The following is a 21,842-nucleotide window of genomic DNA, read 5'->3' as shown; positions in this document are numbered from 1 at the left end:
AGACGTTCGCATCCGTTCAGAACGGATGCGTCTGCAATAAAACTTAGAAAATTTTCTAAGTGTGAAAGTTGTCTGAGCGGATCCATTCAGACTTTACATTGAAAGTCAATGGGGAACGGATCCGCTTGAAGATTGAGCCATATAGTGTCATCTTCAAGCGGATCCGTCCCCATTGACTTACATTGTAAGTGTGGACGGATCCGCTCGCCTCCGCACGGCCAGGCGGACACCCGAACGCTGCAAGCAGCGTTCAGGTGTCCGCTCACTGAGCGGAGCGGAGGCTGAACGCTGGCAGGCGGATGCATTCTCAGTGGATCCGCCTCCACTGAGAATGCATTGGGGCCAGACGGATGCGTTCGGGGCCGCTCGTGAGCCCCTTCAAACGGTGCGCACCAGCGGACACCCGAACGCTAGTGTGAAAGTAGCCTTAACAGTGACCTTCACAGTGCCCGCCCCTTTAACAGTGACTTCCACAGTGCCCGCCCCTTTAACAGAGACCTCCACAGTGTCCGCCCCTTTAACAGTGACTTTCACAGTGACTGCCCCTTTAACAGTGACTTTCATAGTGACCGCCATTTTAACAGTGACTTTCACAGTGACCGCCCCTTTAACTGTAACTTTCACAGGGACCGCCCCTTTAACAGTGACTTTCACAGTGACCGCCCGTTTAAACAGTAAAGAAAAATGGCTGGGTTGTTATGGAAACCTGGAGTAAAACTGTGTTTAGGGCAGTTGGGATTTGAAGAGAAAGACTTGCAGGCTTGTATTGACTAATGTGGGTCATTTTTGGGGAATATCTCAGGAACGGTACGTTCTAAAACCTTCCCGGACACCTGATGTACCTGTGTGCCAAATTTGGTGAAGATCGGTCCAGTCGTTTGGTCGTGCATAAAGAACGTCTAGACGTCTAGACAGACAGACAGAAACTCATTTTTATATATATATAAGAGATGTAGCATTAATTGCCAACGCTCATATCACATGGTATACAGAATGACTATTATATAATATATGCATTTTTTTAACCCTTAGGCCTCCTTCACACAGGCGAGATTTCCACGCGGGTGCAATGCGTGAGGTAAGCGCATTGCACCCGCACTGAATCCGGACCCATTCATTTCTATGGGGCTGTGCACATGAGCGGTGATTTTCACGCATCACTTGTGCGTTGTGTGAAAATCGCAGCATGCTCTATATTGTGCGTTTTTCATGCAACACAGGCCTCATAGAAGTGAATGAGGCTGCGTGAAAATCGCAAGCATCCGCAAGCAAGTGCGGATGCGGTGCGATTTTCATGCATGGTTGCTATGAGATGATTGGGATGGAGACCCGATCATTATTATTTTCCCTTATAACATGGTTATAAGGGAAAATAATAGCATTCTTAATACAGAATGCTTAGTAAAATAGGGATGGAGGGGTTAAAAAAAATAATAATAATAATTTAACTCACCTCATCCACTTGTTCGCGCAGCCCGGCGTCTCTTCTGTGATGGATCATGTGACAGACCATGTGATGAGCACAGTGACGTCACCACAGGTCCTTTTACTCCTGGTCATCAAAGAAGAATCTACCCATTTTGCTGCCTGAGATAATAACCTGAACTGGAGCTCCCATGTAAATTCTCAATCCAAACCCTCCCCTCCAGCCATACTGCTAAAGTCATATTTGGATAAACATCACATACTGCACTTCCAAACATACAGGTGAATACAGCACTAGATACCTATTATATTCAGTGATGTCTTTGATGTAGATGTTCCCTTTCCTCGTCTTCTACATTCGGACTAGACTGACAGGACAGATTATTTCAGCCATGTCTCGTCTCTGCAGAGTTTGCCACACAGACATCAAATTTCTCCATCATTCCAACTCTACTGGTGCTCCAACAGTGTTATTCTGCTATCACCTCCAATACTATGCCCGCTTTGCTCCTCAATGCCCCCAAATACTATACTGCAGAAATAATAGTACCATACAGATAGTCCTTCCATAGTAATAGTTCTCCTCAAAGTCCTACTAATAATTCTCTCCCAGAATGCCATCATTAGTAATAGTGTCCTCTATAGTTATAATGCTCAACAAGAGTGTCAAATTAGTAATAGTGCCTTCCATATTTTGTCCAATAATAAAGCCCTCATAACACTCCTAGTAGTAATAATGCAATTATAATGCCCCTTTGTACTGCCCTCGGTATTTATGTCCCCCTGCAGTGCCCCCTGTAGTTATAATACCCCTCCTGTAGTGCTTCCTATATTTATAATGCTGCATTGTTCCCAGTATTTATAATGCTTCCCTCTAGTGCCCCTAGTATTTATAATGCCCCTTCATAGGCAGGCAGGCTGCCGCCTGCGGCGAGATGCTAATCTTGCCTCATGGCAGATTTGGCCCTGATTCCACCATTAATAACATTTTGTCCCCCTCATTGTGCCATACAACTAGTAACATAGTAACATAGTACATAAGGCCGAAAAAAGACATTTGTCCATCCAGTTCGGCCTGTTATCCTGCAAGTTGATCCAGAGGAAGGCAAAAAAAAAACTGTGAGGTAGAAGCCAATTTTCCTCACTTTAGGGGAATAAAAATTCCTTCCCGACTCCAATCAGGCAATCAGAATAACTCCCTGGATCAACGACCCCTCTCTAGTAGCTATAGCCTGTAATATTATTACCCTCCAGAAACACATCCAGGCCCCTCTTGAACTCCTTTATTGTACTCACCATCACTACCTCCTCAGGCAGAGAGTTCCATAGTCTCACTGCTCTTACCGTAAAGAATCCTTCTATGTTTGTGTACAAACCTTCTTTCCTCCAGACGCAGAGGATGTCCCCTCGTCACAGTCACAGTCCTGGGGATAAATAGATGATGGGATAGATCTCTGTACTGACCCCTGATATATTTATACATAGTAATTAGATCTCCCTTCAGTCGTCTTTTTTCTAAAGTGAATAACCCTAATTTTGATAATCTTTCAGGGTACTGTAGTTGCCCCATTCCAATAACAACTAACTTGTTATTTTTATTATATGACTGTACTATTACAATTATACTAAATATGTATGTTCTTTAAATGTTTTACTACTTTGGGGCACCACCACCTCATTTTTTCTTTTTCTGTTGATGGTGAATTGTAAGGACTTGTTTTTTGCAGCCCCCTCCCTCTGTCAAACTGGCTAGATGCCACAGACACAGCATATAGGTGGTTAAGCAGCCAGTATAGGAGATAACTCTTATACTGGCCATTGCAGCGGGAGCCCAGCTGTCAGTCATTGCAGGGCTCCTTTGCCCTCTTGATCACCATGACTTAACTATACATAATAAAAGCTTAATGCGTGTCTATCCATGATGTACCGTTACATCATGGTAGCTTAATGGGTTAACTATACAGCCAAAGATAAGTTACTGGAGTTTATGCTACTTTATATGTGACATCAATAGAAAACATGTCTTTTCCAGGGAGCTGCTATTTGCATCTTCCATAAAAGATATCAGGTTAAAATACACGGTTTATTAAACTGGTTTATTTGAATGAAAACTACATAAAAGTGGTGGCTACACGTTCCTGCGCTGGACCAGTGCCTTCATCATAGTCCAATACAGCTCGAAAAGAGATTTTTTTTTCCATTGATGGTGACATTTTGTTGAGGCACCCTGCAAAGAAGGAGCATGGATGTTGTCTTCTTCTGGAGATGGCAGCCATTACCCTCTCAGAATCCAAATTATTCTTTTTACATATGTGTTTCTACTTTCCCCTTTTTACTTCCTCATTTTCTTACTTATTTTTTTTTTTTTATTGTACAGGGACCAAATAAATAAACAAGTTAAAAAACTATTCTCTGGGAATTAACACAAATCATGATAATATCCTATGCACAAACATGTGAAAACCTAATTTTCTACTTTTTTCAAGTTACATATTTCCCCCCTTGTTCAATAAGTGAACAGCAGTTCCACATCATATGACCCTCCTTCTGCTCAGGCTCCCAGAAAAGCATTGCCAGTAGTGGCATTTTAGCCTCACCCACCAGAAGCAGGAGCTATACTCTCATCTCCTTCCACCAAGGTGGAGCATGGAAAACAATATGAACGGTGCATGTGTGTCCAACACCATTTGGTGCAATAGGTGGACGCATCTCTTGGCAGACAGGAAAACCAGAAGGCACTACTGCTAACACTAACTGATATAATTTATCTCAAAATATTTAATACATTTCAAATGCAAAATTAATTATTTTAATGTGTTCTGCGCATTTATTAATAAAAAATAAATTCTGTAGGCTATCTTTAATAGTATACAGCAATAGATGTCAATATAGTATCTCAATATAAAACAAAGTTCAGGGTGTATCCAATGTTCAGATATCCAATATGCTATTTATGAAGAATAAGTGTGTCCTCTAGATCATCCCTTTCTTTCAAACGTTAGATTTATGACAGTGCTGATAACATGTGAAAGATGAAAGGCTGATTGTCTGCATACATCCGGAGTCCTGATAAGCATATTATCTTAAACATTCAGGGACACCATGCCCGGTTTATCTTCATGTGGAGGTTTCATTTACTACTCCTTAAGATAAATGATATCTCTATTATAATGATATTATATGTCATTTATTTATTGCATCTCACAATTATGTGTTCTATTTTCACAATGGGCCTAGATCCATGGGTGTAAGCTACTCTAGAATGTTGATATTTATCTTAAAGGGGTTATCTGAGTTAATATAAAATCTTGGACAAGCCCTAAAAAACTCTCTTATACTCACCCATCTCAGACAACCCCTTTAAATAGTAAGTCACTTACCGATAGTTCATGCCTGTATCTCATATTTATTGGAGTATTTTACATTTTTGGAACTGCATGTGTGCAGGAGATTGCACTGGTTTTGTCACATTGACGTCAGTTTTAAATCATAGCAAAAATTGTTGAAATACTGATATTGTTCTTAGATAGGAAATTCTAAATTCTAATAACTATAATCAGGTGTATTAGAAGTTTATTTCAAACTTTAAAAACAGCATCTTTATAAGTGGTGAATTAAAGTTCTAGCAAACCTACTATTTATATCCTTTATATACTGAAAAGTTATACAATGTTTTAACAAAAACTCTCTATATCAATTTCTCCTGATGTTTAAGTTCTCTGCTTGCGGGGTTGTAATTAGGGCTCTGTGCGGCCAGTCAAGTCCTTCCAAACTCACCCAACCATGCCTTCATGGACCTTGCTTTAGGCACTGGGGGCACAGTCATGCAGGAACAGGATAGGGCCTTCTCCAAACTGTTCCCACAAGTTGGAAGCAAACAATTGTCCAAAATTGTCACTATTACAAATATAGTCATAAAAGGCCAAATACATATAAGGCCAAACCGTCACTGTATGAAACATCTCACCTGATTTGTATTAGTCATGCGTATGCTTCCTTTCCTTCTTTTGCTTTATATTTAGTCAGAACCTTCATTGTCCCTGACGTGATGGACACATATGTTCATGTCTTGTTACAATAAAGAGCTTGTTACACACCCACCGAGCAAGCATTTATGACGTCATCTTTCCGGGTTTTTAAACCCAATCTAGACAGCCGGACGCCACCTGATTATTCAAGTTGCTTATTGGCATCCCAGCACACCAATCGCTCAACTCTTCTGCTTCAGTACTCACTTCAGCTCTGCTACTGTACTTCATGAACTCTGCTACACTGGCCTCCAGTACTCTGCTACGTAAGCTCTGCTACACCGCTCTCCAGTACTCTGTTACTCCAGCTTTTTTACTACAGTCTCCAGTGCTTTGCTCCATCAATTTTGCTATACCACTATCCAGTAACTATATTGCATCATTTTGACTCTGCTACATATGACTTCCAGCTCTGTTGCATTGGGCCTATATCTCTGGCCTCTTTGCTATGCCAGCTCTGCAACTCTGCTGCATTGGGCTTATATCTCTGGCCACTCCGCTACCCTCCAGCTCTGCTGCATTGGCTCTCTAGTGCTGCTGCACAAGTATCACCATATTTTTCGCTTTATGAGACGTAGCAGATGATAAGACGCACCCCAGGTTTAAGAGGAGGAAAATAAAATAAAAATTATATTTTTCATCAGACCTCATATCATATCCTCAGATCAGACCCCCATAAATATCAGGACATCAGATCAGGCCCCCATAAATATCAGGACATCAGACCAGGCCCCTATATCGGGACATCACATCTGACCCCCTTATCAGGACATCACATCAGCCCTCCATGTCAGAATCCCATCAGACCTCAGATCAGCCCACATTGTCAGACCCCCATCAGACCTCAGATCAGCCCACATTGTCAGGCCCCCATCAGATCTTATATCAGCCCACATTGTCAGACCCCCATCAGACCTTACAGTACAGACCAAAAGTTTGGACACACCTTCTCATTCAAAGAGTTTTCTTTATTTTCATGACTACGAAGGCATCAAAACTATGAATTAATACATGTGGAATTATATACATAACAAACAAGTGTGAAACAACTGAAAATATGTCATATTCTAGGTTCTTCAAAGTAGCCACCTTTTGCTTTGATTACTGCTTTGCACACTCTTGGCATTCTCTTGATGAGCTTTAAGAGGTAGTCCCCTGAAATGGTCTTCCAACAGTCTTGAAGGAGTTCCCAGAGATGCTTAGCACTTGTTGGCCCTTTTGCCTTCACTCTGCGGTCCGGCTCACCCCAAACCAGCTCGATTGGGTTCAGGTCCGGTGACTGTGGAGGCCAGGTCATCTGGCGCATCACCCCATCACTCTCCTTCATGGTCAAATAGCCCTTACTTTCAAAGTTTTCCCAATTTTTCGGCTGACTGACTGACCTTCATTTCTTAAAGTAATGATGGCCACTCGTTTTTCTTTACTTAGCTGCTTTTTTCTTGCCATAATACAAATTCTAACAGTCTATTCAGTAGGACTATCAGCTGTGTATCCACCTGACTTCTCAACGCCACTGATGGTCCCAACCCCATTTATAAGGCAAGAAATCCCACTTATTAAACCTGACAGGGCACACCTGTGAAGTGAAAACCATTTCAGGGGACTACCTCTTGAAGCTCATCAAGAGAATGCTAAGAGTGTGCAAAGCAGTAATCAAAGCAAAAGGTGGCTACTTTGAAGAACCTAGAATATGACTTATTTTCAGTTGTTTCACACTTGTTTGTTATGTACAGGGAGTGCAGAATTATTAGGCAAGTTGTATTTTTGAGGATTAATTTTATTATTGAACAACAACCATGTTCTCAATGAACCCAAAAAACTCATTAATATCAAAGCTGAATATTTTTGGAAGTAGTTTTTAGTTTGTTTTTAGTTTTAGCTATTTTAGGGGGATATCTGTGTGTGCAGGTGACTATTACTGTGCATAATTATTAGGCAACTTAACAAAAAACAAATATATACCCATTTCAATTATTTATTTTTACCAGTGAAACCAATATAACATCTCAACATTCACAAATATACATTTCTGACATTCAAAAACAAAACAAAAACAAATCAGTGACCAATATAGCCACCTTTCTTTGCAAGGACACTCAAAAGCCTGCCATCCATGGATTCTGTCAGTGTTTTGATCTGTTCACCATCAACATTGCGTGCAGCAGCAACCACAGCCTCCCAGACACTGTTCAGAGAGGTGTACTGTTTTCCCTCCTTGTAAATCTCACATTTGATGATGGACCACAGGTTCTCAATGGGGTTCAGATCAGGAGAACAAGGAGGCCATGTCATTAGATTTTCTTATTTTATATCCTTTCTTGCCAGCCACGCTGTGGAGTACTTGGACGCGTGTGATGGAGCATTGTCCTGCATGAAAATCATGTTTTTCTTGAAGGATGCAGACTTCTTCCTGTACCACTGCTTGAAGAAGGTGTCTTCCAGAAACTGGCAGTAGGACTGGGAGTTGAGCTTGACTCCATCCTCAACCCGAAAAGGCCCCACAAGCTCATCTTTGATGATACCAGCCCAAACCAGTACTCCACCTCCACCTTGCTGGCGTCTGAGTCGGACTGGAGCTCTCTGCCCTTTACCAATCCAGCCACGGGCCCATCCATCTGGCCCATCAAGACTCACTCTCATCTCATCAGTCCATAAAACCTTAGAAAAATCAGTCTTGACGTTTCAGCTTGTGTGTCTTGTTCAGTGGTGGTCGTCTTTCAGCCTTTCTTACCTTGGCCATGTCTCTGAGTATTGCACACCTTGTGCTTTTGGGCACTCCAGTGATGTTGCAGCTCTGAAATATGGCCAAACTGGTGGCAAGTGGCATCTTGGCAGCTGCACGCTTGACTTTTCTCAGTTCATGGGCAGTTATTTTGCGCCTTGGTTTTTTCACACGCTTCTTGCGACCCTGTTGACTATTTTGAATGAAACGCTTGATTGTTCGATGATCACGCTTCAGAAGCTTTGCAATTTTAAGAGTGCTGCATCCCTCTGCAAGATATCTCACTATTTTTGACTTTTCTGAGCCTGTCAAGTCCTTCTTTTGACCCATTTTGCCAAAGGAAAGGAATTTGCCTAATAATTATGCACACCTAATATAGGGTGTTGATGTCATTAGACCACACCCCTTCTCATTACAGAGATGCACATCACCTAATATGCTTAATTGGTAGTAGGCTTTCGAGCCTATACAGCTTGGAGTAAGACAACATGCATAAAGAGGATGATGTGGTCAAAATACTCATTTGCCTAATAATTCTGCACGCAGTGTATATAATTCCACATGTGTTAATTCATAGTTTTGATGCCTTCAGTGTGAATCTACAATTTTCATAGTCATGAAAATAAAGAAAACTCTTTGAATGAGAAGGTGTGTCCAAACTTTTGGTCTGTACTGTTATATCAGCCCACCTGGTCAGACCCCCAGCAGTCCTTATATCAGCCCACATTGTCAGTCCCCCATCAGACCTCAGATCAGCCCACATTGTCAGGCCCCATCAGATCTTATATCAGCCCACATTGTCAGACCCCCATCAGACCTTACAGTACAGACCAAAAGTTTGGACACACCTTCTCATTCAAAGAGTTTTCTTTATTTTCATGACTATGAAGGCATCAAAACTATGAATTAACACATGTGGAATTATATACATAACAAACAAGTGTGAAACAACTGAAAATATGTCATATTCTAGGTTCTTCAAAGTAGCCACCTTTTGCTTTGATTACTGCTTTGCACACTCTTGGCATTCTCTTGATGAGCTTCAAGAGGTAGTCACCTGAAATGGTCTTCCAACAGTCTTGAAGGAGTTCCCAGAGATGCTTAGCACTTGTTGGCCCTTTTGCCTTCACTCTGCGGTCCAGCTCACCCCAAACCATTTCGATTGGGTTCAGGTCCAGTGACTGTGGAGGCCAGGTTATCTGTCGCAGCACCCCATCACTCTCCTTCATGGTCAAATAGCCCTTACTTTCAAAGTTTTCCCAATTTTTTGGCTGACTGACTGACCTTCATTTCTTAAAGTAATGATGGCCACTCGTTTTTTTTTACTTAGCTGCTTTTTTCTTGCCATAATACAAATTCTAACAGTCTATTCAGTAGGACTATCAGCTGTGTATCCACCTGACTTCTCAACACCACTGATGGTCCCAACCCCATTTATAAGGCAAGAAATCCCACTTATTAAACCTGACAGGGCACACCTGTGAAGTGAAAACCATTTCAGGGGACTACCTCTTGAAGCTCATCAAGAGAATGCCAAGTGTGTGCAAAGCAGTAATCAAAGCAAAAGGTGGCTACTTTGAAGAACCTAGAATATGACATATTTTCAGTTGTTTCACACTTGTTTGTTATGTATATAATTCCACATGTGTTAATTCATAGTTTTAATGCCTTCAGTGTGAATCTACAATTTTCATAGTCATGAAAATAAAGAAAACTCTTTGAATGAGAAGGTGTGTCCAAACTTTTGGTCTGTACTGTTATATCAGCCCACCTGGTCAGACCCCCATCAGACCTCAGATCAGCCCACATTGTCAGACCCCCAGCAGTCCTTATATCAGCCCACATTGTCAGACCTCCATCAGAACTCAAATCAGCCCTCAATGTTACACCCCATCAGACCTCCCCCATCAGATCGGATTGAAATAAAAAACCTCCTTTTACCTGTCCTGCGCTGTGGCTCCTCTACACCTTCGTCAGAAGTTGCGCTCCCCTGTCTCCCCGGCCTGTGCTGCTCTGTCACCTGACTGCGTGCAACGTCAAGTCACAGTGCGCAAACTACGTCCTGACGCTGTAGGCCCCAGGAAGGAAGACTGGAGAGGGTAAGTACCACAAGCGTTTGCGGCTCTTTGCTCTCCTCTCCCGGCACCTAATGCATACTAATGAGCACTTCCATAATGGAAGCGCTCACTATTATTCACTTTATAAGACGCACTGACATTTTCCCCCCACTGCTGCTCAACGTCTGCTCTACCAGACAGAACATAACAGAGCTCTTATAACTGTGCTGTAACAAGTGTAGGAAGGCGTAGGGGTCCGTCATTGACGGAAGGTACGTGTCAACGAGGCTCCTGGCCTCGGTGAGATAAGAACCAGTAATTTTGTGTGTCAGCGGCAGCTAGTGCTCGCTGACACTGTTTTACTTAGTGTGGCTGTAAAGCCAATCCAGGCCGGTTCTTATTGGGAGCAGCCAAAGAGCAGGGTGGGTCGCTGTTCACCACGTCCAGGCCAGGTTTTGGGCTGGGGTTTAAAAGCCCGGCCAGCAGAGGAGTTCTGCCATACTGCAAGGCTGAGAGCTTCAGGAGAGCTGCCAGTTGGAAGCCAGGCGCCCTGAAGCCTGCTGTGGACTGCCAGGTGATGTGTTTTTGAGTTCTGTGGACTTTTGCTGTGTCAATTAACATGAGGATTCCTGTGGTGTGAATTAACACCAGGGCCCTGCCAAGTAATGTTTCTTTTCTGCCTTTTTGTGTAAATAAACACTGGGCCAGATTTATCATTAGCTCAAGTCAGAATAATGGAGTGAAAAAGTCGCAAATTTTTGCGCAATTGCTAAAACTGAGACTTTTTTCTGCTCTGCACTATGCTCGCCATTTTTCTGAAAGTGTGCGTGTTTTCTTATGTAAATGAATCTCTAGACAGATTTACTATTCGACTATTTAAAAAGTTGCAAAAAAGTCGCAAAAAATTTGCAATTTCACTCCAGTGAGGACCATGCTTATCTTATGCGACTTTTTTGTTGAACATGCGACTTTTTCGTAAAGACGTGCGACTTTTGTAAAGCTGCTTACTGACCGATAAACTGCTACCGTCAAACCACATTTATTACAGTCTTATAGGGCCGATCATAAATCTGACTTGGCTAAAACTGACTTTAGCCATATCTGAAAGTGGAGTGAGCTGTCAGAGTAATGCTAAATCTGGCCCACTGACTTTTGCTTTTCAACCGTGGTTTTGCCTCTGTATTGCGTCCACTTACCCTGCCTACCAAAGCAAATCCCTACAATTGGTGACTTGGAGCGGGGAAGCGCAGTGAGGCTGGCGTGAACGCCAAAATATTTTTGGTTTGCACACGGTTGTATGTCATTTATCAAACTGGCTAGATTCAAACCGGTGTCTCGAGACGAAATGGAAGCTGTTATGAAGGCCCTCGTGGAGGCTAACCTGAAGCAACGCGAGGCTAATAAGCAGCAGCAGGAGACCAACCAGTTGCTGCTACAACACGTAATGGCTTTGCAGACAGCAGGAGCAACCCCAAGCGTACACGATGCCCGGAAAACAGTCCGTGCAGTGATCCCTAAAATGACCCCCGCAGACGACGTCGAAATCTACCTGGCGATGTATGAGAAAGTGGACACCAGGGAAAAGCTGCCCCAAGACCATTGGGCTGAGGTCGTCGCTCCTTTTCTGACATCAGAGTCCCAGCGGGTGTTTTTCGATTTGCCGGATGATCAAGTGGGCGACTACCCAAAGGTAAAGGGGGAGATTTTGGCAAGACTGGGGGTGAATGTGCTGGTCCAGGCCCAGCGGGTGCATCAGTGGGGGTTCAACCCGGCAGAGCCCATGAGACCCCAGTATTATGACCTGCTCAACCTTTTGCAAAAGTGGCTACAACCTTACGTGCTGAGCCCTACTGCTATGTTGGACCGGTTGTTAGCAGATACTGTAGGTTCTGGAGGGCTCTGCCACCCCCTCTCCAGCAATAGATTGGTCAGGTCTCTCCAGGTAATGCGCTGGAGATGGTCGACCTGGTGTAGCGCTATGAGGCTACTCGGAACTTACAGGGGGGTTCTGTTGGGAGGGGGCAGTCAAATCCCGTAACTCTCCACCCCAGACCCAGCAACCGGTGTCCACCAAACCCGCCCGGGGTGCAACCCCTGTGGACCCTGCTCCAATAATCTGCTGGCGGTGTCGGGAGCCTGGCCATGTTCGAGCGGACTGTCCAAGTCAGGGGGAACCCATAGACACGAACTATGGCTTCTGTCAATCATTATATGCCAAGAAACTGTGTGCAGTGGGTGCTCTGGAGTCTCTGAACCACCTGTGCCAGGTTAAGGTGGGAGACACTCCAGCGGAGGCTCTGTTGGACTCAGGAAGTCTGGTGACCCTGGTAAGGGCTTCCCTGGTACGCTCCGCTGAGTCCCCCGGCCGAAAGGTCGGAGTCATGTGTATACATGGGGACTTAAAAGACTATTCTACTTCTATGGTGTCTCTGTCTACGGTTTCCGGCAGGTGGATCCACGAGGTGGCTGTCGCAACCAACCTACATTATGAACTTATAGTAGGGAGAGACTTCCCTGGTTTCACAGCACTGTGGCCTGTTCCGATAGTGACTGATACGCATGAGACAGATGTAACCCTAGCAGAGTGGCCCAGCTCAGGGGGGAGACCAGAACCCTGGGAACCTGAGTCCGAAGGGCCATCGGTAGGGGTGACCGCCACTTCGGTGGAAGAGGAGGAGACAACCCCGCTGAGTGTAATGGTGGGAGACATGGAGGACTTGCCACTGGGACCTGAGCTGGCAGACCTCCATGTCTCCGGGGATAATTTTGGTACCGCGCAACACCGGGATCCAACCTTATCCCGAGCCTGGGAAATGTACTAATAATAGATGGTGAAACACAACAACCAGGGGCAGAGTCGTGTTCCCCCGTTTTGTGGTTCATCAGGATATGTTGTATCGGGTAAATCAGTTGCGAGGTGAATCCGTTGAACAGTTGGTGGTGCCCCAGGCTTATCGCAAACTCGTGTTAGAGTTAGCCCACCAACATGTTCTTGGGGGTCATTAGGGAATGCAGAAAACACAGGACCGGATACTACAACAGTTTTACTGGCCCAGTGTGTTTAAAGAATTGGACGAGTTCTGTAAGTCTTGCCCGACCTGCCAGGCAACTAGCCCCCAGCACCTTTTTCGCAGTCCCTTGGTACCCCTCCCGATCATCAAGGTACCGTTTGAGCGAATCGATATGGACCTGGTATGTCCTGTACCGAAGTCCGCTAGGGAACACCAACACATTTTGGTTGTCCTTGATTACGCTACTCGGCACCCGGAGGCAGTGCCACTGCGACATACATCAGCAAAACTTATAGCTAAAGAGCTAATGGAGATGTTCTCCCGAGTAGGGCTACCTAAAGAGGTCCTGACTGACCAGGGGACCCCTTTTATGTCCAAGGTCATGAGGGAACTCTGCAAGTTGCTGTGTATTAAAACAGTTACCGACGTCCATCTACCATCCACAAACGGACGGACTGGTTGAAATGTTTAAAAATACTCTAAAAACTATGTTAAAAAGGGTGGTGACCAAAGATGGAAAGGATTGGGACCTTCTTCTGCCCTTTCTCATGTTCGCAGTGCGAGAGGTGCCCCAGGCCTCTACTGGGTTCTCGCCCTTCGAATTGCTATATGGCAGACATCCTCGTGGCTTGTTGGACGTAGCCAAAGAGGCATGGGAACAACAACCCATTCCGCATAAAAGCGTCCTTGAATATATTACCAAGATGCAACAGCGGATAGAGACCATTTTGCCTCTTGTCAGGGAACATATGGAGGCCGCTCAGCGAGCCCAGATTTGGATCTATAATCGTCAGGCTCCGGTCCGGAACTTTAACCTGGGAGATTGGGTTTTGGTTCTGGTGCCGACCGTGGACAGTAAATTCCTAGCCAGGTGGCAGGCGCCCTACAAGGTACGTGTAACGGTCACGTCCACACACACAGGGGGAAGGATAGTGACCACTGCGCTCCACCCTCACCCCTGGCCCTGCCTACTTGCCTCACGAGTCCTGATGACAGGGGACACCTGGACGACGTGCAGGGAAGACAGACAAGACAAAATACGGAACATGAACGGACCGGGTCAGAACCAAGAGAGCTACGCAGTACAAAGGGTTAAGCAAAGAATGGTCAGGAGAAGCCGGGGTCAAATACCAGGAGAGTAGAGAAGTACAAGAGGAGTCCTAAGAGAGTAGTCAGGTGGGAGCCGAGGTCACAATACCAGGACGGATGCGCAGTACAGGAGGAGCAGGCAAAAGGATCGTCAGGGAACGGAATCAGGTGAGTATTCAGTAGTCCAACAAATAGCCTAGAAATTAACAGGCAACCTGTGGCTAGCAGGCTGCCTGTATTTATAGTGGGCAGTGAGGGTCATGTGACGTGGCCAGCGTCACATGACCGACAGACCAACCAGTTGAGCACCGAGTGATCAGCTAGGCGCTCAAGGCAGACTTAGGAGCAGGGAGCCACCCAGCAGTAAAGCCGCCCTGGGAATGAGGTCAAACACAGATCCTCATTCCCAAAGCTAAGCAACAGTTCTGCGGGCAATGGGGGACCGAGTGCACCTTCGGAACCCCGTTACAGTACGTAAAAAAATTGGAGAGGTAAATTACAAGGTACACCAGCCGGGGAGGCGAAAGCCGGAGCAGGTTTACCATGTTAATTTACTAAAACCTTGGAAGGATAGGGAAACCTGTACGGAAGACAGCCTGCGGCCGGGAGATTCCGGCTCCTATATCTGATGCAAGGGAAGCGGTTGCCTCTAAACAGGCTCAGGAAACCAGGGGGTTCATTAGTCAGAACACGGATGTGTTCTCAGACCTCCCTGGACGCACTTCCGTAATCCAACATGACATTGTCACTGAGCCTCAGGCAAAAATCCGGTTAAAGCCATACCGAGTACCCTAGGCTCGGCGAAAATCCATCTCAGAGAAAGTGCAGCTCAGGTTGAGGCTGGACATCATTGAGGAGTCTAAAAGTGAGTGGGCCAGTCCTTGTCATGCCCTGCTCAGACTATGTACGGAGGTCTACCAGATTAGCAGCACGTGTCTAGTCATTTGTTTTGTTTTGGAGTCGTGCTAGATCCGCCTCCCTTCAGGTGCACTGGGTGGGGTCGTTGGTTTAAATTACTCCCCTCCCAGTGTTCCGGGCGGGTTATAGCTTCTGTCAGGCTGTGGAAGCAAGGAGTGAAGGATTGGCTTTTCCTGCTCATATAAGATAAGTTGGTTTCTGACTTCTTTGGTTTGCTGTCTAGGCTGTTTGAGTGTTGTCTGTCCCCTCCTGGTTCTGAGGGAGCAGGCTGCCCCTTTTCCCCTTTCACCATCTCAGGGATTCTAGGGTATTCTCAGCCCAGACACGAGGACACATTATTCCCACCTTCAGGGTCTGAATGTGGGCAAAGCAGAATAGAGAGCTGTTAGGGATTTGCTAGGAGGTTACCTTATCCCCAGATTCTCGCCTAGAAATATTGTTTGTTTGGTTATCTGTGTATCTTATATCCTGTCCACCGTGACATTCCTATAGTCTTAATTCCCAAGCCAGACGGGACGTTACGATTTTGTAACGATTTTCGGAAATTAAACGAAATATCAAAGTTCGATGCATATCCAATGCCTCAGGTAGATGAACTAATTGAGAAATTAGGCCAAGCCAGGTATTTTTCTGTTTTGGACCTCACCAAAGGGTATTGGCAGGTACCCTTGATGGAGGCTGCCAAAGACAAAACTGCCTTCGTCACACCAGAAGGGCTGTACCAGTATAAGGTGTTACCCTTTGGCCTGCATGGCGCCCCAGCCACTTTCCAACGTCTAATGGATATCGTACTTCGTCCACATCGGCGGTACGCTTTGGCATACCTGGACGATATTTTCATTCACCGCACCAACTGGGAAAGTCACCAGCCCAAAGTACAGGCCATAGTGGACTCCCTTCGAAAGGCGGGACTAACAGCTAACCCAAAGAAATGTGCGATAGGGTTAGGGGAGACTAAATACCTTGGGTATGTCATTGGGCTCAGAGTCATTAAACCCCAAGTAAGCAAAATAGAGGCGATACGGAATTGGCCCGACCTGCCACCTCTAGACAAGTAAAGTCGTTCCTGGGAATGGTGGGCTATTACATGATGTTTGTCCCCCCATTTTGCCACTTTAGCGGCTCTGTTGACAGGGCTCTTAAAGGGACAGAATTCCATGCAGTAGGCCTCGGTGCGGTACTGTCTCAAGAAGTCAACGGGGATGAGCATGCCGTTGTCTTCCTCAGCCGTAAGCTCACTCCAGCGGAGACCCGGTACAGTATAGTGGAGAGAGAGTGCCTGGCCATCAAGTGGGCACTCGAGTCTCTCCGCTATTATCTGTTGGGGAGGAAGTTCCGTGTGGTGACCGATCACTCCCTCTCAAGTGGATGAGCCAGGCCAAAGAGAGGAATGCTCGGGTCACAAGGTGGTTCTTGTCTCTGCAAAACTTTAAGTTCACAGTAGAACACAGGTCAGGCCGGTTACAGGGAAACACGGATGACCTGTCCCGAGTACACTGTCTGGCGTGTGTTCACCCCCTCAGGGTTGAACAAAGGGGGAGGTATGTAGGAAGGCGCAGGGGTCGGTCAGTGACAGAAGGAACGTGTCACCGAGGCTCCTGGCCTCGGTGAGCTAAGAACCGGTCATTTTGTGTGTCAGCAGCAGCTAGTGCTCGCTGACACTTTTACTTAGTGTGGCTGTAAAGCCAATCCGGGCCGGTTCTTATTGGGAGCAGCCAAAGAGCAGGGTGGGTGGCTGTTCCCACGTTCAGGCCAGGTTTTGGGCTGGGGTTTAAAAGCCCAGCCAGCAGCTCAGCTGGGTGTGGAATGAACCTCCAGGTGATAGTGGAGCTCTGTGTTTTGGGAACTGAGGAGTTCTGCCATACTGCAAGGCTGAGAGCTGCAGGAGAGCTGCCAGCTGGAAGCCAGGCGCCCTAAAGCCTGCTGTGGACTGCCAGGTGACGTGTTTTTGAGTTCTGTGGACTTTTGCTCTGTGAATTAACATGAGGCTTCCTGTGGTGTGAATTAACACCAGGGCCCTGCCAAGTATTGTGTTTCTTTTCTGCCTTTTTGTGTGAATAAACACTGACTTTGGCTTTTCAACTGTGGTTTTGCCTCTGTATTGTGTCCGCTTACCTTGCCTACCAGAGCAAATCCCTACAATAGCCATGCAACTATGTGTCCATCCATGAACAGGTTTCTATCCCCTGGAAGCAAACATTTAAAAACTAGAAGCGGAGATCCATTAGACATCTCTAAAGGGAAAATGTCATCAGGCATATTTTTTTTTTACTTAATCTTTTAGCATTTTTGGCAGAATTTTTCAAAAGTATGTCAGTATTATGCCTGACCTTCTGTAGCAGTAACCTCAGAGAAACAAAACTTCTCAATGGGGGAGCAAAGTATTCTCAGTTTAAGGCTACATGCACATGACCGTATGTGTTTTGCGGATCTGCAAAAAAAACTAACGGATGACATCCGTATGCCATCCGTTTTTTTTTTTTTTGCGGATCCATTGTAACAATGTCTAAAACGGACAAGAATAGGAGCTGTTCTATTTTTTTTGCGGGGCTACGGAACTGGCATACTGATGCGGACAGCACACAGTGTGCTGTCCACATTTTTTGCGGACCCATTGAAATGAATGGGTCCACATCCTATCCGCAAAAAAAAAGGAACGGACACTGAAACAAACAACGTTCGTGTGCATGTAGCCTAAGATTGCTGTACAGTGAAGGAGTTATCCTCACAGTAATCCTCATTGGAATAATTGGTGGAGGACTAGAATGACTAACCAAATGACAGCATGATTGTTCTCTTGATGACATGCCTACAGAATAGCAATGCATTTATTAGTATAAGCCCTTATTCACACAGTCAGTGAGCAGCCAGTGATTTCCATCTGTGATTGTGAGCCAAAACCAGGTACGGGTCAAAAATACAGAATAGGTGCAGAACTTTACGTTATACCTTATCTCTATGTAGCCTCCATTCCTGGTTTTGGCTCAAAATCACTAATAGAAATCACTGACCAAACACTGATGTGTGAATAAGGCCTAAGTCAGAGAAAAAGTTATAAGCACTAGACAGGAACTAGTATAGAAGAATGAATTCTAAAAATTATATCCAAAAAAATATCCATCCAATGTATATAAAAACAATACATAGAACATCCTTTAAGGAACAGAAATTTAAAGGAGATTACTTTCATTAAATGAATGAATACAGGATTATATTTTAAAATGAAATCATTATTCAGTGTCCTTTTTAAAAGATCTGCTTTAGCCCAGACAAATTTCAATTAAACCATTGTTTGCAGTTACATTTTAGATTGATGATTTTGTTCTTTTATAGTTCTAAATTCCGCTAGCCAGTGGGATTGCATTTGTACTTCCTCAATAGCTAACATACACTGCTCAAAAAAATAAAGGGAACACTTAAACAACACAATGTAACTCCAAGTCAATCACACTTCTGTGAAATCAAACTGTCCACTTAGGAAGCAACACTGAGTGACAATCAATTTCACATGCTGTTGTGCAAATGGGATAGACATCAGGTGGAAATTATAGGCAATTAGCAAGACACCCCCAATAAAGAAGTGGTTCTGCAGGTGGTGACCACAGACCACTTCTCAGTTCCTATGCTTCCTGGCTGATGTTTTGGTCACTTTTGAATGCTGGCGGTGCTTTCACTCTAGTGGTAGCTTGAGACGGAGTCTACAACCCACACAAGTGGCTCAGGTAGTGCAGCTTATCCAGGATGGCACATCAATGCGAGCTGTGGCAAGAAGGCTTGCTGTGTCTGTCAGCGTAGTGTCCAGAGCATGGAGGCGCTACCAGGAGACAGGCCAGTACATCAGGAGACGTGGAGGAGGCCGTAGGAGGGCAACAACCCAGCAGCAGGACCGCTACCTCCGCCTTTGTGCAAGGAGGAACAGGAGGAGCACTGCCAGAGCCCTGCAAAATGACCTCCAGCAGGCCACAAATGTGCATGTGTCTGCTCAAACGGTCAGAAATAGACCTCATGAGGGTGATATGAGGGCCCGACGTCCACAGGTGGGGGTTGTGCTTACAGCCCAACACCGTGCAGGACATTTGGCATTTGCCAGAGAACACCAAGATTGGCAAATTCGCCACTGGCGCCCTGTGCTCTTCACAGATGAAAGCAGGTTCACACTGAGCACATGTGACAGACGTGACAGAGTCTGGAGACGCCGTGGAGAACGTTCTGCTGCCTGCAACATCCTCCAGCATGACCGGTTTGGCATTGGGTCAGTAATGGTGTGGGGTGGCATTTCTTTGGAGGGCCGCACAGCCCTCCATGTGCTCGCCAGAGGTAGCCTGACTGCCATTAGGTACCAAGATGAGATCCTCAGACCCCTTGTGAGACCATATGCTGGTGCGGTTGGCCCTGGGTTCCTCCTAATGCAAGACAATGCTAGACCTCATGTGGCTGGAGTGTGTCAGCAGTTCCTGCAAGACGCAGGCATTGATGCTATGGACTGGCCCGCCCGTTCCCCAGACCTGAATCCAATTGAGCACATCTGGGACATCATGTCTCGCTCTATCCACCAACGTCACGTTGCACCACAGACTGTCCAGGAGTTGGCAGATGCTTTAGTCCAGGTCTGGGAGGAGATCCCTCAGGAGACCGTCCGCCACCTCATCAGGAGCATGCACAGGCGTTGTAGGGAGGTCATACAGGCACGTGGAGGCCATACACACAACTGAGCCTCATTTTGACTTGTTTTAAGGACATTACATCAAAGTTGGATCAGCCTGTAGTGTGTTTTTCCACTTTAATTTTGAGTGTGACTCCAAATCCAGACCTCCATGGGTTGAAAAATTTGATTTCCATTTTTTAATTTTTGTGTGATTTTGTTGTCAGCACATTCAACTATGTAAAGAACAAAGTATTTCAGAAGAATATTTAATTAACTCAGATCTAGGATGTGTTATTTTTGTGTTCCCTTTATTTTTTTGAGCAGTGTATTAAATTATGAACATATCTCTGCCTCAGAATCCTAGTATGAGACTTAATCCTCTTCTTATTGGTTATGCATAATAATGTTCATTGAAAATAACCAGCGACGTGGACATCTTAAGAATAGTATGGATATGTAGAGAGAATCTCTAAATCGCACATCCTCATACCTATGCTTCTGATATACAACTGTTTTCAATTATCAGCATTTCTTATGATAAAACATGGCTATACAGCGATGCTATCAATCATTTGCTGTGCACTATAAAGAGACAATTAGTATACAGTTTGATCAAAGCGCATAGGCCCACTTACCGCGACAAGGTTGCCTCTTGTTTAAGTGGGAACCTACTCTAACCATGGCGCAGAGCCGTGCGGCGACCACCACGCCTCCACACCGCTCCAGCAGGCAATGGGATCCAGCAGCCGCACAGCAGCCCCACTATACTTCTTTTCCCCCCTCCCCTGAATCAGCACTCCTCCCCATGTGGCTTAGGTGCTTTTTAATTAGCAGAAGTCTGCAAAGGGTCTATAAATTCCTACCACATCTCAGTTGGAGTTCCTGAGAGGCTGTGAACAGGTGAGCCATTTGCACCAGTTCACATGCGGCGCTGGACGGCGGCCGTCTCTGCTTCTGTGCCGTGCTGGTGGAGTGATGGGACCCGGGGCCCATGTGGCCTCACTGTATAGTGGGGCTGCTGTGCGGCTGCTGGATCCCATTGCCTGCTGGAGCGGTGTGGAGGCGTGGTGGTCGCCGCACGGGTCTGCGCCATGGTTAGAGTAGGTTCCCACTTAAACAAGAGGCAACCTTGTCGCGGTAAGTGGGCCTATGCGCTTTGATCAAACTGTATACTAATTGTCTCTTTATAGTGCACAGCAAATGATTGATAGCATCGCTGTATAGCCATGTTTTATCATAAGAAATGCTGATAATTGAAAACAGTTGTATATCAGAAGCATAGGTATGAGGATGTGCGATTTAGATATTCTCTCTACATATCCATACATCTTAAGAATAGTATTTTTCTAGAAAAGTGTTTTAAGCATTTAATGTAAGAGATCATAGCTAGATTATGAATATATACTTAAAGGATTAGTTCTCATAGTGGAGAAACAGCTTGGATTCTATTGACAACTGTTACGGATCAACGAGTGTGGACCCACTGTGCCAAACAACCAGTTTGGCTTAAGACTAAACCCTAAGGGCATTATTCCAGCGCTCCCCTAGTATTCACCCTTTAACCCCTGTACAGGGATCTGGCCTTGACTGCAGGGAAGCAAATGGTCCGCAATCTCCTAGGATAGTCTCGGTGTAGTTGGCAGCTGACCCACAGGGGTCAGGGACTTTGGTGCAAGCACCAGAAGCTCAGATTACAAAAAATACACCAAAAACACATGAAAACCACTGGTATATTCTGAACACTCACTAAGGTTTCTAAAATCCAGATAGCACACTAGAAGCAAAGATGGTTGGAGACACAGTATAAACAGGCAGGCAGGGTGATAGTAAAGATACAGATGAGGCAGGCAGACTGGATACTTGGCAGAAACACAGACAAGGCAGACAGATTGGGTTAGTTTAACCACACTCAGACCTGAAACTGAAAGTGCTGGAACACACAGGCAG

The sequence above is a fragment of the Bufo bufo genome, chromosome 6, assembly GCF_905171765.1.
Source record: "Bufo bufo chromosome 6, aBufBuf1.1, whole genome shotgun sequence".
NCBI lineage: Eukaryota > Metazoa > Chordata > Amphibia > Anura > Bufonidae > Bufo > Bufo bufo.
Note: the sequence above shows the minus strand (reverse complement) of the source record.